Source organism: Camellia sinensis, chromosome 8, assembly GCF_055761805.1.
Source record: "Camellia sinensis isolate YWXY chromosome 8, ASM5576180v1, whole genome shotgun sequence".
Classification (NCBI taxonomy): domain Eukaryota; kingdom Viridiplantae; phylum Streptophyta; class Magnoliopsida; order Ericales; family Theaceae; genus Camellia; species Camellia sinensis.
The window spans coordinates 150,882,799-150,905,681 of record NC_138968.1 but is presented as its reverse complement, the minus strand read 5'-3'; the positions used below and the strand labels follow the sequence as shown (position 1 = coordinate 150,905,681).

General features: G+C 35.5%; 2 pseudogenes; both read right to left on the bottom strand.

Annotated features, from left to right (window-relative positions):
• Positions 1-9,969: 9,969 nt before the first annotated feature.
• On the bottom strand, positions 9,970-13,462 carry LOC145798186 (xanthohumol 4-O-methyltransferase pseudogene; annotated as a pseudogene).
• A 488-nt stretch (positions 13,463-13,950) lies between these two features.
• LOC114263742 (xanthohumol 4-O-methyltransferase-like) overlaps positions 13,951-22,883 on the bottom strand; it is a 54,876-nt pseudogene continuing 45,943 nt past the window's right edge.

Sequence of the window (22,883 nt, the reverse complement as noted above, 5' to 3'; positions counted from 1 at the left end):
AAGTAACACTAGAAAATAAAGAGGAGATGTGAGAAGATTATAGTCTAGAAAATAGAGAATTACAACTACGAATTAGAGAATTAGATATACAAGTCAAAGAACTTAAACTACAAATACATGAGACCGAAAAATAGAACTAACCTTGACATAGAAATTTTAACATTAGAAAATAAACAACTTAAACAATAGTTAGAACAATTTCAAAATAAATGCCCCTTAAAAGATAACTTGTTGAGGAACATATGCACTCTTTAGAATTAGTTGACCTAGTTGATTCTCAACCCTTTAGTCAATATTCCCAATCACAGTCTGACAAAGCATATTTACCATATAATTACCCTGTCATAGCCAAACCAAATTTAGTTGAGATATCTTGTGTAATCAAATTCGCAGAAAGAACTCTTAGTGTAAATGTCATGATAGATATAGGAGCTAGTAAATCATATATCGAACAACACATAGTTCCACCCGGATGGAGTTCACCTTTAGTTACCCAGCTTTAGTCAGCATAGCCGATGGTATTAGACAAACATATACTCATTGCATTAATAGAGCACAAACTAGTTTTCATCATATAGGATCTCAAACTCAACATATCAAATGGTTCACTTTACCCCAGTTTTGGATTGGCGATGCTCGGCAAAATCATCCTTTCATCTTAGGACTTAAGACTTAATTTTATACTCAGTCTACAAAGTGGCATGTTCATTAGCCATAATAGCATTAGTTTCTTCGAACGAACTGTGCACATACCCACATCTTATGCCCTTAGCACAATCACCAATGCATGTGAAGCTTGGTGGTACAATAGTATGATTCAGTTCCTGCTAGTCTTTTATTTCCTATTAGAAATATTTTTCATGAGTGTCACGACCCAAACCAGCCCCTATAGGTTTAGTATCGTAACCGGCTAGTAATCCTGGGATTACCAAAGGCCTTTGAACAGATTAAACAAAATATAGGGGCTAGCGAAAGAAAATACAAACATATAATTTCCATAGAGTTGTATAGACATACATGGGACTAAAAATTTAAAAACTTACATATATATAAGTGACGTCATATTCACGTCACCCGTACAGATACAGTCAAAGGGACTTATACATTCATACTCGACGTGTCATGACCCGAACCCGCCCCTATGGGTTAAGGACATAACCGGCTAGTAATCAAGGGATTACCTACGGCCTCAAACCAAACAAGGCATATCTCATCAGAGTAAAGGGGCCAAACAAAAGTAAATTTAAAACTTTTGTCCATAGAGCTGTGCTTACATGGCACATCATAACAGTCCATATATATGCCTATTAATAACTCACATCAAAGGGATAATAACACAAAGTTCTGTACATATAGGGTCATTCAAGTCTAAGTCAGTAAAACCCAAAGTTTATATACAAAAGTAATCCAATGTTTTCGCCGATATAACAAAACTATATCAAAAAAACAAATGGGGCGAAGACAAGTCTCGTGCGTGAGACGTTCGGGCTGACTGTTCAAAACCTTGACTGTTTCTCACATATTTCACCGAGGCTGGGTTTGGACATCCTTTGGCTCAGCTACATACACATGAATGAGTGTGAGCGAAAGTCCAATGAATAATATCAAATAAAGAAGGTACACAAATGAGATTCACATATATCAAACGGCCTTGGGCCCATTTAGTGTTCTATTTTGTGCATTATTTAGCACATTAGGCGATTCAAGCCCAAACATATCGAACAGCCTCTGGCCCACTACGTCTTTAACAGACAGCCTCAAGCCCAAATCATTGATGTCCAATGGCCTTTGGCCCAATCGTTCATGTCAAACGACCTTTGGCCCAATCATTCATATCAAACGGTGTCCAATGGCCTTTGGCCCAATCATTCATGTCAAATGGTGTCCGACGGCCTTTGGCCCAATCACTCATGTCAAACGCTATCCGAGGGCTAATCATTCATGTCAAACGGCCTTTGGCCTAATCATTCATGTCAAACGGCCTTTGGCCCAATCGATTGTATCCAACGGCCTTTGGCCCAACCATACGGCATAACAAATATTTGTCCACAATTCGATTTAACAAACTTATAAGACTAATATGGAAATAAGCATTTTGACAAGTAAGATACTTCAAATATCTTTACGAAGATATTACTCACAGTGTTCTACCGGTGGATTTGCCCTGGAGCTCGACCCTACGCATTACATAACACATATGGGTCATAATTGATTCAATCTATTCTTAATTCATTCATCCCTCTTAGGTTTCTTTCTTATTCTTTTAATTCATTCATAATGCTCAATGCATGCCTAAGAGTACTTAGAAGTGAAAGAGAACGGAAAATGAAACACATAACACCTTTACAAATTTTCTGAAACAGGGGTCCCCGCTCGAGCGTGGGTTCTGCAGCTCAAGTGGACCCTGATGGTCTGCAAAAATACTGGTTACCTCATTTCTACGCTCGAGCGTGAATTCGGACTCTCGAGCTGAATGTCACACTACATGGCTCCCCGCTCGAGCGGGGGTATTTTCTACGCTCAAGCGTGAATTCGGACGCTCGAGCTGAATGTCACACTACATGGCTCCCCGCTTGAGCGTGAATACCCCCGCTCGAGTGGACACCAAAGTCTGCAAAAGTTCTGGGAACTAACATTTCACGCTCGAGCGGCGTTTTCCCCGCTCGAGCGGACATGCCAATTTCTAGAAATTCCAGCAAACTGCTTGAAGCTCAAACTTGCATTCAAACCCATGTATCTTGCATATTATAACTCAAACTTCATATATACATTTACTAACATGATACAACACCAAATTCATCACATTATGAAGCTCAATTTCATGAATTAATTACATGCATGCTCCAAATTACACCAAACTTATTTCCAACATAACAATTTCATGTATTCAAAACTCATACTCTTGTGAATTGTATATGCATGTGAGATATAGCTCCTATTATGAATTTATATGATGTAAAGATGACCAAAAGCATGAACTTCAATCAAAATTCAACATGGATCATGTATTTCAAGCTTAAACATACAAATTCATGGCAATTTCTTACATGCATGTGTACATTGACTTCCAATTCATCAAAACCAACTCAATTTCATCATAATCAATTCCATTCATGTTCTTGATCACCATTCAACTTTGAATTCACAAAGTTACAAACTAAAATCCATGAATTTACTCACCTAGGAGCTTCAAACACCCAAATTCTAGCTAAATCCTTGAGTTTAGCTTCCAATTCTCAAGCCCTTAGTTCAATCTTCAATTTGAGCTCCCCCTCTCTCTCTAGAGAGCAAAATCTGATTTGAGCTCAAAACAAATGAATGAGAGTGTAAATTGGCCCTTTATAAAAGCTCCCTTAATCACATTTCATTAATACTAATTTAATTGAGCATTATATCATCAATTTAATCTATTTAATCTGATCCGAATCAATTTTCAACTAAATTTCACCATAGGCTCTAAAAATTACACTAATCACAATGGCGTAATCAATTTTGGCTTCTGTGGCCGATAAGGCCTTTAATTTAAATTCTAGAGCAGCTAAATCAAACAGATTTTCCTACGGTGGACAGATAGAACTTCAAAACCACATATATTTATATAAATGGCACTCAAAATCATATCAAACACATAATCACAATCATGATTAAGATTAATTAGCATAATATGGACCAGAGTTATCACACGACGACACCGCCACCGTTGGAGGTTTAGTGGCCACCATAAGCTCGGTGGAAGGGCTATGGAGGAGAAGAAAAAAAGTGAATAATTGTGGAAAGGAAGTAGGAAGAAAGAAGCATGAAGATAGAAGAGAAAAGTTTTTTGTTTGGCCAACTTTTGAAGCTTTGATGGCATGCAAAACGAGGTGGAACAAGGCGTATGAATGATGAAATCAAAACTAGGTCATGAGGTGAATCTAACAAAAGAAAAATACGAAATAGAGTTACGATGAAGGAGATACAAGTGCTTGAACATGCGAGTTTGAATATGAAAATTTTGTCCAAAGGGAGAAAAATATTATTTTTTGCCAACTTCGGGAGCTCAGATAGCATGCAAAAAAAGGTGGAACAAGGCTTATGAGGGTGGAACAAAACCTAGGCCATGAAGAGAATCAACGATGCAAAAATGAGGCGAAATGGAATTACGACGAAGGAGATACAAGTGCTTGAACATGCGTGTTTGAATCTCAAAATTTTGTTCAAAGAGAGAAAATTTTTATTTTTGGCCAACTTTCAAAGTTTTGACGACACTCAAAAAGAGGTGCAACAAGGCGTATGAGGGGTGGAATGAAAATTAGGCCATAAGGTGAATCCAATGACGCAAAAATGACGCGAAATAGAGTTACGACAAAGGAGATACAAATGTTTGAATATGTGTATTTGAATCTGAGAATTTTGCCTAGATTTCATTAGTTCAATCAAATGGATATGAATGGAGGGTTCACATTGAAACACAGAAGAAACTATAGGGTTTAATTTGTCAAAATTAAAACCCTGAGGTTTAAATTAAAAAACACGCGAAATCTTGACATTATTTTTTATAATTTGCCTTTTTTTTTTTTAATTATTCCACTAATTTGTAATTTCTCCTTAATAATTTGAGTGGTTAATACAACAAGTGTCCAGATAGCAAGAGGTTGCTACAATCGTGATTCCACTTCCTCCATGACTCACCACCCCATTTAAATGAAGAGTGAAAAACTATATTTAAGTACTACGTAATTTTATTAAATAAAGGACAAAATTACAAATTTAAAAAATAAGGTTCATATTTGGGAATTATCTATTTAATTAATTTTTTGACTTTTATAAAACAAATATACATAAAAAAAAAGAGAATAATATAATAATTTTTTAACTTTTTAACTAAAAATCAAAATCTCCAAACCGGCCTTAACATACTTAGGTTACGTTTGTCAAGACAAGTTAGGGAAAATGAGTATTTTAGATATTTAATTTTATAATAAGTACATATAAAATATCTAAAATACTAATTTTCAGTGAGTTTAAGACTAAAGTCTAAATTTTCGTTAATTTTACTTAGCAAAAATATGTAAATAGTTTATATTGAAAATAAATCAAAAAATTAAGGCACCTAGGCAGCAAGTAAGCCACATCACCATCTTTCCTTATATTTCCTTTTTCAAATACATGTTAAAATAACCTCAAATAAGAAAAAGAAAAAAAGAAAGCCTAAAAATGAAGAAATGAAGCATCACATGGTTCACAGACTGTCAACACAAGTGGTTAAATGATAATTTTGCCTCCTAAAACATGCCACGTCAGTAAGGACTTTGTTATTTGAGAAAAGGAGATTTTATTAGGATAGGGGCCATTTAGTCATTTTTTATTCAAACATCATTTCAAACACATTTTTCAATCAGCGCTACTACATAGCTTGAAATCCTTTCGGCTCGAATGGCTCGATTGCCCAAAACGGCGTCGTTTTGGGCATTTTTTTTCCTTCTCTTTTTCTTTCTCTTTTCACGATGAAGATGAAGATGAAGAAGAAGAAGAGGAAAGAGAAAAAGGGAAACTGGGGAACCTAGAGGATTTCGAGCCAAAAGGATCATCATTATCAACAACAACATCATCAGCAACAACCAACAATCGCAACACATCATCATCATCATCATCAACAACACATCATCATCATCATCTTCCTGTATTTGTGTTCATGCTTTGTTTTTTTTCTTTTCTTCTTCCATAACTCAGAACAGAGAGAGAGAGAGAGAGAGAGAGTGAGAGAGAGAGAGATACACACAGAGAGACATAGAGGTACATAGATCTATACAGATCTGTGTACACACACACAGATTTATTTGTGTATATACACAGAGGATGGCAGTGCCAGTGATGGCGCCGGTGATGGGTGCTCTCTCTCTTCCTCCTTCCTCTTCTCTTTTCCTCTCTTTTCTCTTTCTCATCTTCTCTTTTCTCTCTCTTCCTTCATCTGTTTCAGCCCTTTGTTTCAGCGATATAAAAGGGGGAGGGGAAAAAAATGCCCAAAACGACGTCATTTTGGGCAGTTAAGCCATTCGGGCCAAAAGGTTTTCAAGCTACGAAGGATTATTCTTTTTCAATACAGTAATCAACCAAACAATCCAACTCATCTTCTCAAACACAAAAACTAAAATAGCCAAATAGTCAAAAAGTCCAAAAAATAAGAGAAATTTAGCCAAAACCTATCTATTGAACCCTTATTTGGTGAAAATGACTGCCTAATTTATTTTGCTTCTTAATATGTTACTGTTATTATTTATATCAATTTCAATGGTCATAATTTTTTTTTTATTTTTTAGAATTTCATAGTCAACATAGATCTTATTTGATAGATCTTGATGATAGAATTTTAAAAATAGTAATTTTATTAAAAATTGACATCTATATCAAAAGTTATATTATTTTAAAGTTTAATATTTTGATAATAATGGTATGTGTTGGACTTTTTAAGGAAATTTTTTTTGTACATATTCTTAATGCATTAAAGTTTTATTATGAGGGGGTTTTGACCAAATCTCCCAAAAAATAATTCCTTCCCAAACACAACCTTAAAACTTTTACATAATGAATTGATTTAATTTAGCAATTTTTTTGGTGATTCGGACTCTGCTTTTGCAAAAAACAAAATACTTGTTTCTACTGTTGCACAAAGTTATGTTTGATTATTTTGATAGATCTTCGGGATGGTTCTCGATGAGTAGACTTCCAGAATATTCATTAAAATGTCTTTCAGCATGGATTTTATTTAGCAACATATATTTTAATGTTTAAATTTATAATATATATATATATTTTTTTGATCGGCAAAGAAAATCTTTATTGATGAAAGTATACAAGAAGGATACAGGACATCAATAAAGAGGAACTTGGAGCTGGCTGAAGCTCCAAGCTCCAAAATCAGCAACACACAAAAATGAACAGAAAAGACTCAAGCAGCCTACGAAACAACAAAATTGCAGTGAACATAAACACCAAAACTGAGCAAAACTCCTACAACAACTTCAGAAGAGGGGAAGATATCCTGTGCAAAAATAGAACCTCCAACAATTTGCTGATATGAGCTAGAGCACATAGATTGGACCACTGCTGATAAATCTGGACAGCAAGGAGATAAGATCTGGACCCCCAATATTGAACCACTGTTGATTCTATGCCAACAGATAGAGTAATGAAGCGGCACAACAACCTCCCTTACAACCAACTGACTACAACACAGCCAAGCAACTCTCCAATCTGCAGATAATCAGATATACTTCAGATTGTAGATCAGTCTTTAGACCAAGCAGAGTGCACGACATATAAACTTTAATGTTGCACCGATGCCAAGCTGGGTAGAAGTTACACAGACTACACCTCTGGCCTTAGTTCAGAATTCCACCCTACAGAACATCCTTCATAACCAAACCAGCTGAAAGTCTCATACAATCCAGCCACAATAACAGGCCAGAAGAGCAACCTACATGCATTCCAGAAGGTCACAGAAGCATACCTGGCAGACAGCCTACCACAAAGCAGGAGCCAAACACACACTGACATACCATTCACATAACACCCACAGACCCGCCCAAACACCTTCTAATTTGCCTCAAATTATAGATGAAGTCCTGCACTGAAAAGCAGAAATCTGGAAAGAAAGGTTTTACCCAAAAAGCAATCCGATGCTTGACTAACTCACAAAGATCTTCCAGATTTGGGGTGGTTGCTCTAAACACACACTCATTTCTGCACTTCCAAGTGGACCACATTACAACCATTGGAATTACTCCCCAAATCTTCCTTTCTAACTTCCTCAACTTCCCTCCTGCCCACCACCAGAGAAGGCTCTCCACCGAGCCAGGTATAACAGCTTGGAGATCCCACCATCTCAGCATTTCTGCCCAGATCTTCCACACAAAGGGGCACCAAATTAATACATGGTCCACTGATTCACTTCCACTGCCACAGAACACACACGTTGTAGAGGCACCCTGATCAAGCACACCCAGCCGCTGTAAAAACTCCATGGTCTTCACTCTCCTCTTCCATGCAAACCAACAAAAAACCTACACCTTGGGAGGGATGACCTTTAGCCATATCAGTTTTGTAATGCTCAAGGCATCACCTGCAGAAGCCACAGTAGACTTATACAGATCTGCTACAGTTAGGACTCCAGAAGAAGAAGCTAACCAGACCGACTGGTCAGGACAATCAGGACACAGGTCAGGAGCTTCAAGTAGTATATTTAGGAGCCTAGCCAGATCAAAGGAGGAGAGGACATGGAAACTACCACCTATGAAGGAGCTGATTCTGGAGTGGTGTGAAGATATTGTCGATGGAGAATCAGGGCAGGTTCTGGAACAGGAAAGATGTGTTTGGTTGAGTTGCTATGGTATCCCTCTTCATCTATGGAATAGTTCTAATGTAAGGAGGTTAGGAGAGGTATGGGGGCAGGTGTCATGCTTCGAAGGTGATATGTGCCAACCCTCTTCCTTTGTATGTGCCAAGGTGAAGGTGTCCACTAGAAGTATGGAACCTATAAATTCTGTTGTAAATTTGGAATGTAGAGGTGCGGTGTTTCCAGTGAGAGTTTGTGAAGAACAGGTGGTAATAGTGCAAACACTTAATCCTTCCTGCAGATGTAATGAGATTAAAGATGCACCTGAGATTGGAAGTTCAAACACATTGAAGGATCATAGTGTGGGTTGGAATTGCAGGGAAGGTGGAGGTAATGATGCTGACCAGGATGTAGAGGATGTTTCAGAGGCTGACCTGGAGGTCGGCCATGGTGTACCTCAGGAAATTAGGCCAGCTGGCTGTAGCAAGAGCGTGGAGGTGGATAGGGCGGTTGGTCAGAGGAGTGTAGGGGAAGCTATAGTTGTTTGACATGATGGGGAGAAGGTAATGTCGGCTGCGAACTGCAACAAAATGATGATGGAGGTGCGAAACCAGAGGATCGGCTTCACTGAGGAGACAGTTGTTAATCAGAGTGAGGAAATTCAAATGGGTAGGTCAGGATTTGTTCGAAGTCTAGGTGGATCGAGCCTAGAAGGGCCAGGTGTGAATATTGAGGTGTGCTTGGGCCAGATCAGTAAACTAGAGCAGGTGGGTGGGCCTTATAATTCCCAAGTTGGGCTGAGCCAGCAGGACCTAATTGCAAGGAACAAGCCTAAGGAGTTATAATATATATCTTACATATTTTCATACACATAATACATTTTACATATAATGCGATGGAAGCCCTTGTGTCACCGCCAACGTCAGCTAAAGATCCATTGCAATCAAAACCCATGTTTATCACAATCTTTGATCATGATCTTTATGTTTATGCTCTTGAGTTGGGTCCAAAAGACCATGTCTAGGATATAATTCCTAGTTATTATTAAGAAAAATAAGAGTAACAGCCTCATCTGGAAGTAGATTATTTTAGTAATATTTTAGTTTTTTAGCTAAAATATGAGTTAAAAAAATTAGTATGTTTGAAATTATGACTTTTTAATTTTACGAAAAAATGTGCAAAAAATACACAGAAAATGAAATTTTTAACTTTCTAGTATATATTGTTGACTTTTTAGTTTTCTTAATGACTTTTTGACTTTTAGGCTAAAATATTGAGTTGCCAAACCAGCCCTTAAGAGACCCATTTTAGTTACCTTGAATGAACTATTTGGCATATATATATATATATATATATATATTCTTACATGTAAATCATACAAATGGAAGTAGTTGTTTTCTCAACCACCATTAGACCAAGCAATGGAAGCTTGCTAAAACATATTAGAAGAGATAATAAGAAATAGTTTGGGCTGGAACACTTATTATTTAGGGACAATAATACTAGGGACACTAACAAAGATACCAGTAAATATAGCATGTCGGCTCTACAGCTTGTGTGAGGTCCATTTAATATTCTGCCTAATCTGTATGTTTGTTGGTACATTTGTTATTGTTCCTAACTCATTATTGAATTTGAAACACATTAGTTGCCAGTTATTGTGGATATGCCTCGATAATTGACTGTAAAGCTGGAATTTTGATGATGTTGTAGTGCATGAATCCTCCTTTATTTAGTATCTTTTTCCATTCAAGCTCAGTCCTCTCATCCCTACCTCCAAACAACGTAAGCATCACTAGGTCCATTCCCATGCCTATGTTGTCAAATAGGCCATTGCCACCAGGCTGCAAAACCGTATCAACTATAATAATCTTTCTAGTTTTCTCTGGTATTGCTTTTCTGCAGTTTCTTAATATCTTGACACAATTTTCATCACTCCAGTCATGTAAGATCAACTACATTCAAACAATTTTCTCATGCCAACTCATTTGTCATACATATATAACAATAGTTCATGAAATAAACCTAATAGTTACGCTTAGAATTGCAAACAAATCTAGTTAAGCAGGATTATATGTAACCTAGGTTTGTTTATTAATGAAACTCAAATTCGGCTAGAATATATGATTGAACATGCTTAAATAGGGGTGTAAATTTGGTCCGGCTCGGAATTGAGAGGTGATTTTGACTGGACTTCCAGGAATTTTGAGGTGACTGTTTCTTGTTTCCTGACGGAGGTTGAAATTCTTTATCCAGTCCATCATTATTTGAAGAGCCCAAGTTAAGGAAAGCTTTTGACTGAGCTACCTGTTATGTTTTTTGGGTTGTTGAAGAAGTGACGTCATTTGTCTGAACTGCATTACCTCCCCTAACTAGACCAACCACTTGACTTTGAGATTGTTTCTCAAGCTCCCAAATTATGTTTTCTGCCAGCCCCCCATTCCTTTCCATCAGTGTGGTCATCATTCTTACTCGACTTCTCTTTTTATTTCTTTTTGTTACTTCAGTTCTCTTTCATTTTTACGTTTTTTTTTATTAGAGAAGGGGGCTTTGTTAGCAGGCATTGCTGATCTTCGTCAATGCTACCAATTAGATCATGCCACTCAACAGCTTGCTAAAGAAACTATTCACTGCTTTTAGCCGAATAATTTGAATAAGCCGCTATTCCTACTCTTGGGCTTGAAATAATTTAAATGTCGGGCCTTGCGGGCTCTTGCCAAAATTTGGGTAGGCTGGCCTGGCCCAGCCAACGGGCCAGAAAATTAGGCCTAAGCCTAGGGCTATTTGGGTCTTGGGCAAGCCAGGCTTAGGCAAGGTTTGAACATTTGTTTGCCAAAATTTTATTTTTTCCACAAAAAATGACATTGGCCTCGGGCTAGGTTTTGAGTGGGACTTGAGTGAGCCAATGGGCCGGGCCACGGTTCAGGCCCACGAGCTTCAAAATGATAGCCTAGGCCCAGGTCTAGGATCCTGGGCTGGGCTTGGGCCTGGGCCTAACAGGGCCGGATCCACCCCGAGCCACGAGAGGCTTTCGGGCAGCCCACGAGCCACGGACCACTTTTACACTCCAACTTAAACTTGACTTTTTAAATATTAAACTCAAACACAGCTCAAACCTCCAATGAAAATAAAAAAATAGCATTATTGTATACATTATAACCCCTTTTCTGTAGGCTTGAAAAGACGAATTTCGGAGGTAGATACTTAGAGCGCTAGCTTCATACGATACATTTTCTATTTATGTCTGTTTTGTTGGGGATGAAGTGAAGAGTGAAAATCTATATTTAACTGTTACAGATTTTCATTAAATGAAAGGCTTAATTATAGATATGGGATATACTCAAGAATTTGCTGGTGCTTCAATTTTTTACTTTTTACATAAAACATTCATGTGTGTCAAGCTCATTGTTAATCGAATGAGCTGAAATTTAAATTCGAATTCATAATTCACGGCAATATATAAAGGTTTTAAGAATTAAATATTTATCCTAAAAAATATAAAAATTTGTTGCAAAAAATATTTAGAAAATCAATTCTTGTCATTGTTAAGGTCGTCATTAAAAGGTCGTTCCAAACAATTAAACAAAGAAAACTTTTAGCAACATAAATTTAAAAATGTCACTATTAAATACACTTTTAGGACAAAAACAACTTGGTGCCAAAATAATTTACATTTTGAGCTAAACTTTGATCCCAAAAGGATAGTAATTGATTATTAAATGTCCAATTTTATCGCTAAAAAACCAATAATGTCATTTTAACAACTAAAATATTTCGTTATTCAAAAAGTGATTTTATTCCTAAATTTTTTTTATCTCTATAACCTCATTTGGTGCCAAAATAACAAAAAAACTCAGTGACATAATGTTCCTATATAAGATTTTTTGAACCAATAAGTCATATTTAGTAAAATTGATAATATTATTAGTTTTTTTTTTTATAATTATTAAAACTAAGAACATTATTAATTTTGCATAATAATGTTTCAGATAATTATTTCACTAACTGATGAAAAAAAGAGAGAGCATGAGATCAAATGTTTTTACCCTTCTACTTATTGGTTTGATTCAACTATCGAATAAAATCGAGAACATTATTAGTTTTTTCATTTTTAAAGTTTTTTTTTTTGTTCCAATTTTGCATATTAATGTTCCATCATTATACTCCGTTATAGACACAAAATTTTCAGTTTTGTACACACACAAAAAAAATAGTTTGTTCAATTTTTTCAGAAAAAAAAACCATGATTTTTTCATTGCGCGCGCGCGCGAGCACACACACACACATTTTTAATTTTTTCAATTTGAAAGTTGATGCTTTAAAGTTTTGAAAATGAAAATAAATGTCAAATCATCATATTCCTTTCCTTTATAGATAATCATAAATGATGAGCAATCCTTGTTTGAAAGGCAATTCCGACTCTTAAAAATTGAATGTGACTTGAAGGTTCAAAAATCTTAGTTAGTACTTAATGGAGCATAAGTTCATAAATTAGAATTTGCGTGTAAATGTCCCTTACATTTATAATCCTATATTTCACATTGTGTTATTTTGGTCTTTACACTTTTATTTGACTTAATTTTGACCTTTGTTTTAAATTTTAGGTCAATTTAATACAATTGATAATATCATTAGTGATTTTTAAGTAAATTTATAATTTTACGCTTAAAATTTTGATACATGACACTTATGCTCATATTTTCTATAAAAAATACTAACGTTGTGTTTGGTTAGGAGATTTGAAAAGGGATTTAAAAAAGAAAAGAGAAAAATTAGGTGAAATGTCAATAAAAAATATTTACATTTCACTTAGTTTCACATAACTTTTCATTTTTCTTTCCAAATCTCTTTCCAAATCCCTCGACCAAACACAACGTAAGAGTTGTAATCAATTGGATTAAATTAACACAAAGTCACAATTCAAAGTCAAAATTGAACCAATTCAAATTACATGATTTAAAATAACACAAAGACAAAAATACAAAACTACCGTTGTAATTTGTCTAATTTATAATATATATATATATATATATGTATATATCTTACATATCTATTCATACGTATAGCACATTTTACATATTTAGATGCAATGGAAGCCCATGTGCCACCGCCAATGTCAACTAAAGATCCATTGCAATCAAAATTCATGTTTATCAGAGTCTTAGATTGTGATCTTTATGTTTTTGCTCTTGAATTGGTTCCAAAAGATTCAGTCTAGGATACATTTCCTAATTATTATTTAAAGAAACATAAGAGTAATCTAAATGCAAATAATTTTGCATTTAAGGGACCCTTTTTAGTTACCTCGAATGAACTATTTGGCATAGTGTATATATATATATTCTTACGTGTAAACCATACAAATGGAAGTACTTCTTCCCTCAACCCTTATTAGATTAATGATGGAAGCTTGCTAAAACATATTAGAAGAGATAATAGGATTTAGTTTGGGTTGGAACACTTATTATCTAGGGACAATAATACGAAGAATACTAACAAAGATGCCAGTAAATATAACATGTCGGTTCCACTGCTTGTGTGAGGTCCACTTAATATTTTGCCTAATATGTATGTTTGTTGGCACATTTGTTATTGTTCCTAACTCACTATTGTATTTGAAGCACATCAGTTGCTAGTTACGGTGGATATGCCTTGATAATTGACTGTAAAGCTGGAATTTGGATGATGTTGTAGCGCACAAATCCTCCTTCATTTAGTATCTTTTTCCATTCAAGCTCAGTCCTCTCCTTTCCACCTCTAACCAATGTGAGCATCATTAGGTCCATTGCCATGCCTGTGTTGTCAAATAGGTCATCACCACCAGGTTGCAAAATCGTATCAACTATAACAATCTTTCCAGTTTTCTCTGGTATTGCTTTTCTGCAGTTTCTCAATATTTGGACACAATCTTCATCACTCCAGTTGTGTAGGATCCACTACATTCAAACAATTTTCTCATGCCAACTCATTTGTCATACATATATAATAATAGTTCGTGAAATAAACCTAATAGTTATGCTTAGAATTGCAAACAAATGCAATTAAGTAGGATTATATATAAGCTTGGTTTGTTTATTAATCAAACTCGAATTCAATTAGAACATATGATTGAACATGCTCAAACTTGACTCTTTAAATGTTAAACTCAAACACAGATAAAACCTCCAATGAAAATAAAAAAAATTGCATTATTATATACATTATAACCCCTCTTCTGTAGACTCGACATGATGAATGTTGGAGATACTTAGAGCGCTAGCTCCATACGATACTTTTTCCATTTATGTTTGTTTTGTTGGGGATGAAATGAAGAGTGAAAATCTATATATATTTAACTGTTGCAGATTTTCATTAAATGAAAGGCTTAATTACAGACATGGAAAATACTCAACAACTTGCTGGTGCTTCAATTTTTTGCCTTTTGCATAAAACATTCAACTGTGTCAAGATCATTATTAATCGAATGAGCTGAAATTTAAATTCGAATTCATAATTCACGGCAATATATAAAGGTTTTAAGAATAAAATATTTGTCCTCAAAAGTATAAAAATTTGTTGCAAAAAATATTTAGGAATCAATTTTTGTCACAACCTAAACCTTCCCTTGAATTGCTCTCTTGCATCAATACACAACCTAAACTGTAACAACCCTCATACTGTTTACTGGTTAATGACTGAATGATTACCGTTAATCATTGATTACTGCGAAATGGAACTGATAACTGACTGAAATTGAAACTGAATTGACTGAGTATATGTTAGTTAATTGCATTCTATCTGTTTAATTGTCTGATTATCTGTTCACGTTTATATGTTTAAACTGCTAATTGAAGGCCTTACCGACGGCCGAATCCGAAACCAATTAGTGTTCTGTGACCCTCGTAATTTAGGTGATTTTATGGTATATTCATCTGAAAATTGATTAGGTATGATTAAATTAGATTAAATTAAGCTAATAAAAGTGTTGGACTTATTTACCGTTTTGCCACATGAGTGGCCCACTCAATACACTACTTGAGTCATCTTTGGTTCTCATTACACTCACATAACACATTTTCATCAGTCCTTGTGTTGCCTCTAACCGACCTAGAAGAGAGTTAGAGAGAGAGAGAATTGTTCTTGTTGTTTTAGCTTGAGAATCTTGAAGAATTGAAGGAGTTTTTGTACATTTGAGCTTCCCTATCCTAAATACAAGACTAAAGGTAGCTCCATTGTCTTCTTGTCCATGTTTTGAGTTGATTCTTGCATGGTTCATGTTAATTTGTAGAGCTAAGTCCTGATTTGGTTCATTAATGGTGGATTGAAGCTCAATCTTTGCATGCATGTTAGTATTGTTGGATTTTGAGTTGAGTTCATGGCAAAATGTTACATGCATGTTCATGTCTTGAGTGTAGTCCATGATTTCATCATGTTTTGAAAAGAATTGGCTCTTTAGAGCATCAAATCGAAGCTTTGAAATGGTTTGAATTCATGCATGTTTGCATGTTCATCGTGTGCTTGGAAAAAAAATGGTTTAAATTGAGTTTGAATTAAACGCCCTTGGGCTTTGATTTCTTAAAATTGAGCTTTGAAACATGATATTCTATGTGTTTATAAATGTTTTCCAGAAAATGGGCCCAAGAGGATTGGTTTTGATGCTTTTGAGCTTGGTTTTGAACCTGGAGCTCGAATCTGAGATTTCCAGATTTCAGTAGTCCGCTCGAGCGGGGGAAGTGCCGCTCGAGCGGGAAAATCGAGCTTCCAGCATCTTGCACTGTTTTACAGTCCGCTCGAGCGGAGGATTGGGCGCTCGAGCGGAGTCATGTCCCAAGCTCGAGCGGGCATCGAGAGGGGATTTCACCCATCCAGTACTTTTACAGTACGCTCGAGCGGGAAAGTTTACGCTCGAGCGTGTACCTTTGTTTGCCTGTACGCTCGAGCGGGGAAACCTGCGCTCGAGCGGGACTCTGTTTCTATGAAAATCCTGAAAATGTTTTCTAAGTGTATTTTTGCATCCTCATCCCATCCTAGGCATTCTTAGGCCTAGTTTAAGACATTTAGATGAGGATATCGTTGTAGAACACACCAAGGCAAATTAGGGATTAAGTTATGATATTTCCCAACTGTGTAGCTTAGTGTGTTCAACCTGTGAAACGTGTAGGGTTGGCAACTGGGGAGACACGCTCTAGCATACTGTGCCCCAGAACTCTGTGAGTAACAATTGTGTAAAGATATGTTCAACTGATATCTTTTGAATACTGAACTGAACTGTTTACTGAACTGGTATTATTTACTGAATGAATGTATGTCCTTTATTTCTGGACTGTACTGTGGCATCCTTAGTACTTACTGTTTACTGTTACTGTTACTGCGACAGAATTCTCTGTCGGTTCCCTCGTGGAACCACTACTGTTTACTGACTGATGGCCATCATTACTGTTCGGTCTTTCAAGACCTACTGTTACTGTTATGCTAATGGATGTACCACATATGACTGTTTACTGTACTGAACAACTGAAGTACTGATTGAATTGAACTGTTTTCATTACCGTAAGGACATTCATTCTAAACCTCTTTACGCATTATGTTATTCACTGGGCTTTAGCTCACTGCTCATATATATATGTAGGTGTACAGGCACCAGATCGGAGCTAGGAGCGTCAGGGTTACTCCAGTTTTGTCAAGCCAGCCTTTGCGCCTCACTGCGAGGTTCCGAGTTGCCATGCTATGGCTTGGGGGTGTTTTGGTTGTTTCCCCCACCTGTCTTCTGTACTGTTTTACTGTTCTGTATAGACCGAGTGTTACTGTACTGTTATACAGGGATTAGGTCCCTGTACTGTGTGACTGTAAATTTTGTATAGACCGTACTGTTTTGTACAGACGGAATGTTTTCTGTACTGTTATGTAGGGTTGAGTCCCTAGTTTGAATGGATGTGAATATTGTTCATACTGTTCTGTGCCATTTATGTATGAATGCATGGAAAATCTTTTGCATGCAGACTGTCACAGCTCATTGGACATTGTTTAATTACTGTATTGGCTTCCGCCAGGCCCTGTACTCTGTTTTACTGTATTTCTGTTAAGTAGGCCTTCGGTAATCTCGGATTACTGGCCGGTTACGGTGCTAAACCCATAGGGCCGGGTTTGGGTCGTGACATAAACCTTCCCTTGAATTACTCTCTTGAATCAATTTGTCAATTTTTGTTGCAAAAAATTACTCTCTTGCATCAATACACAACCTAAACCTTCCCTTGAAGCATCACAATATACAGAATAACTCAAACCTCTCTCCGGAATAATCAATACTAGAGCAGTGGTGAGTCTAACCTTGAGCTCTTGGAACGACTTTTCACAAGTTTCACTCCATACAAACTTGACTTCTTTTCTCGTCAACTTAGTCAAAGGTGAAGCAAGTCGAGAGATATCCTTTACAAACCGACGGTAATACCCGGCCAACCCCGAGAAACTACGAATCTCGAAAGCATTCTTAGGTTGTGCCCAATCTTGCACAGCCTCTATCTTGGATGAATCTATAGTCACCCCTTCCCTTGACACTACATGCCCTAGGAATTTAACCTCTTCCAGCCAAAAGTAACATTTCCTAAACTTAGCATACAGCTTATGGGCTCTAAGTAACTCAAGTACTACTCGTAAATGTTCCTCGTGTTCCTCCTCAGAAGGTGAATAAATCAAAATGTCATCCACAAAGACAACCACAAAATGATCTAAGAACTCACGAAAAATCCAATTCATTAGATCCATAAACACTGCAGGTGCATTGGTTAGCCCAAAAGACATCACAAGAAACTCGTAATGGCCATACCGTGTACGGAATGCCGTCTTCGAGATATCCTCCTCCCTTACCCTCAATTGATGATAACCCGATCTCAGGTCTAAGAGAAACAACAAGACCCTTTCAACTGATCAAATAGATCATCTATACGAGGCATTGGGTACTTATTTTTAACAGTCACCCGGTTCAACTTCTTGTAATCAATACAAAGCCGTAATGCTCCATCTTTCTTTTTAGCAAAAAGAGCCGGCGCTCCCCAAGGTGAAGTACTACGGCAATTAAAACCCTCATCTAACAATTCCTAGAGTTGAATCTTCAACTCACTCAATTCAGCAGGTGCAAATCTATATGGAGCCATAGAAACTAGTGAGGTGCCAGGCACTAAATCAATAGAGAACTCTATTTCTCGGTGAGATGGTAAACTAATAAAATCCTCGGGAAAGACATCTGGGTATTCACAAACTACTCTCGGCAACTCAACCTGAATCTCATCACACTCACTATTCAAAAAGCTAGCAAGAAAACAATTAAGTTCACTCCGCCCACGCAGATCATACACTGGTGATAAGACTTTATCCACCCGATTCCCCAAGAAATAAAAGCAATCACCGCTCGAGGTACATACAATAACTTTCTGGTAGTAGCAATCTATGTAATGCCCCGTATTTTGTCACATGGATAACATTACCAATATTCATTAATTAAGTCCATTTACAAATAATATTTCATCCTTGGATGAAATGATGAATAATTAAATATACGTATTCCTTCTCGTTATACGACAATGACATTTACATACAAATAAAAGTAATGTCCTAAGGCTTACAATAAAAGAGGGGATACTACTCTTTACAAAAAAATAACACTCAGCCAAACAACAAATAAAGTAGTACAATCCATCACTATATTATACTTATGAAATGGTAAAACCCATTGTTTGATCTTCAAATCTGAAAAGTATTCCCTGTACACATGTATAGGCAGGGGGTGAGCAAGCTCATCGAACAATCTCATATTAAAACATTAAAAGATATACGGGTACAAAAATACTCCTACATATATGTGAAATCATATCATGTCAAAACCAAATGATTCTATTACATAAACTCTTAAATCCAATTTATTTAATTAAACACAATTAGTTAACTTAAATAAATAATCATGCCTCAAATGTAACATGACATCCTTTTCAATTCTTTCAATTACCCATTTGTCAATTGAATCAAATAATTAAACAATTTACAATGACATCTAACAAAGCATTAAATACATTTTATATAGTCTTAGGAGATGAATGCATATGCCATGTCATGCTAAAATATTTTCTCATCTTTTAAAAATCTTATGCACAATGCTAATTTGAAAACACATTAATCCAACAATTTTAATAAAATTCCAAGGTGGTAAATACGACTCAGGTAATCCATAGGCTGGTGTCTGCAAGTAGACTATACAAGTACTACCAATTCATTTCCAGTTCATATATGCTACTCAATTCATGAGTTAAATTCATTATCTTTCAACAACCAAAATGAGACTACAACTTAATGATTTTCCAATTATGCAAAACTCACATGAACACTTCAAAGCTGCCATTCTACGGATATTTCGTCCGAAGGAATCAACATCCATTTATATATAAAATTTCGGGTCTTTCACCTAGGACACTTCGGTCAACTTGCTTTAAATGGAGTCCATCTCCTTTCTCCTTCCAAACAAATATACATATGCAATGTATTTATAAACATAATCACATATGGAGTACATCCCCTTTCTCCTCCCAATAAACATACATAGACAATGTATCTATAACATGGTCATATTCAATAACACCAACAATAGATTAGCATTAAATCGCCTAATCTTCATGTAATTTCTACAACAATCATAGCTATCCCCCACCGATAACCCAATGCAATTATTTCTAAAGAGATATTCAATATCAAAATAAATCGTTTATTCAAAACTTTCATAAGTGAGATAATACATATCCAAAATCACCATTTATAATCACAACCTTCCAATTTCACGTTTTCAATGTTAATCTCAATTTAGTCATTTCAAGACAAATTTATAACATATTATATATCAAAATTCCAAAGTTCCATCGTTTCTTATCCTTCCGAGAAATCCCTCATTTAAATGCAACATGGTAAATTTTCACCGATAGCCAAAATAGTTATCTTTAATATATTAATTAAAAGATAACAACATGGACATACAATCCAACATATAACCATAACCTGGAATCTCCCATGATTCCTAACATTTAGAAACAAATCATATTTCAGATTTTATCAAATATGAACAACTACACTAGTTTTCATATTACAATCACATCTGGTAATCTCTCAAGGTCTATTTCTAACCATGTCGGTTTTATTCCAATAGATACATTAAGCAAAATAATACCGTTAATGCCCAAGAAAACATCATTTTATTTCCAAACTCATTCTTCAAGCATTATTCAGCTATGACATCCTATCTTGATCAAAAGCCCCATAAGTTAAACAAAATTCCTTTATTTTCTTTAAAAATGTTCTTTTGGTCACAAACTGGTAAAAATTTCAAAACCGATCGAATCGAAATCCGTTTTTGTTCAAATTTAAAACATAGCTCTTTCATAACCTTACAAACATATTCCAAGTTTACACTTTTGTAATTTGGGTATCAACTCTTTATTTTTCTCAAAATTTCTCTTTTAAGCAAATAAATCACAAATTTCTCAAAAATTCTAATTAAATTATATACAACTCTAAGCTCTATATAATCAAGTAAAAGTACATAAAGAAGTGTACGAAAAATCCCTACTTAACAATTTACACAATATTCCTCACTATTAATTTATTTTTCTCAAAAATAAATTCCAAAACTCAAGGATGAGATAAATATTTAAACATTAATTTCTCAAAATAAATTATCTAGCCATAATATGATGTAGATACAGTCCATACAACTATTAAATTCTATTTTCGAATTCCTTTTTACAAAATTAACAACACAAAGTGATTTTTTCAAAATCAATCTCAAAATACCAACATTCTTAACATTTCAACAACATAATTTTTCTTCCAAAAATTACCAAACAAAAATCTAAAAATATATCTATATGCAATACCTCTTATAATGTTATATTTTTTCAAAATAACCCTAACATAGTTTTAATCTAAAAATATGAAGAAAGTCCTTACCTCAAATAATGAAGAAGAACATATCTAGAAGGCATATCTTGCCTGATCATGAATCCGAGATTATCATTGCGAAGATTACGACGAGCTCTCCAACTTTCATTAACAAAACTTTTGCAAAATCTCACTCTAAAGACTCCCACTCAAAGCTCAAAGGTTGAGCAACAATGGAGGAATAGGGAAAAAGAGAGAGAACGATAGAGAGGGCAAAGAGAGTTAAACTCTCTGCTCAATGCAATAGAAAACCAATGCAATATAATTGAAAAGAAGAATAAATGATGGCAAGAAGACAAAAGGGGGGGCCACCCACATGGGTGTGTTTCCCAAAGCTTGATTTTTCCCAAAAAAATATAATTTTTATAATAATACCTCAAAATTTTATAATATAAATTATAAAATGATATAATTTTTCTCACCACAAAATATAATATTTTTATCACTACGGAATATACACAATTTCATTATTTATAAAATATATAATTTTTCGCCATATAGTACACACTATAAAATCAACTATCAAATATTATTATAATCCTATATAATAAGTAATAACAACTCCTAAAGTGGTTACTACCAATCACCTAATAAAAAAAAGCCCAATCAGTTAAATATAAGTCATTAAACAAACTCAAATTAAATTAAATCTAAATCATGAGTCTCACCCATAAGTCAAACATGGTCCAATTATATACCAAAATAGTCCCAACAAATTTATCTCAAATCTTGGTCCGAACACCCAAAACTCAATTTCAAATTCTGCTATAAATTAAATTAAACACCAATCATTCCTTGAATTTTTATAAAATAAATACTCATCATTTAATTCTGAAATTGTTATCCAACATGCTAGACTCATATGGGAACAACATACTAAAATATCATAATTTTCTGAGATCAGTTACTATTTTTAAAAAAATACAAAACCAAACTGTTTTCGCACAGAGTTTTACACAGCACTCCAAATCTGAAAATTTGCTCAATTAAATTATGCACTGACTATTAAAAAAAAATTGGGTTATTACAATCTATAACAGCCCGGTATGATGATAACCAATCCATACCGAACAAGACATTAAAACTCGACATATCTAGCAACACAAAAGCAAATGGAAGTCGACGCCCGACAACTTCTATTTCACAATCACGACAACCCCGATCTAAATCAACCGTACCCCCAACAGGTGACTCCACTCTGAGTGGAGGCACTAACTGTGCCACTTCTAACCCCAATGCAGAAATAAATGTAGCAGATATAAATGAATGAGATGCACCTGTGTCTAGCAATACATTAGCCAAAGTATTGCACACAACAAAAATATCTCTCACAACTGAGGGTTCTAGCAATTGCTCTGGCACGGTAACAACATACATGCGCCCCTGTGGCCTCTGATTAACTTGCTCTCCTCTTGGAGCATAGGCCTAATGTACTGATTGAGCTGAAGCGGCTTCCTGATTAGCTCGCGAAGCTTGAGCTAAATGAACCTGCTGGTGGCTCTAAGTCTGCCTCGACCCTGATACGCCAGATGTGCCTCCCAACTGTGGGCAAGTTCTCTTCATGTGCCCTTGCTGACCACACTGGTAACAATTAAACCCTTGTCCCCTATTCTGG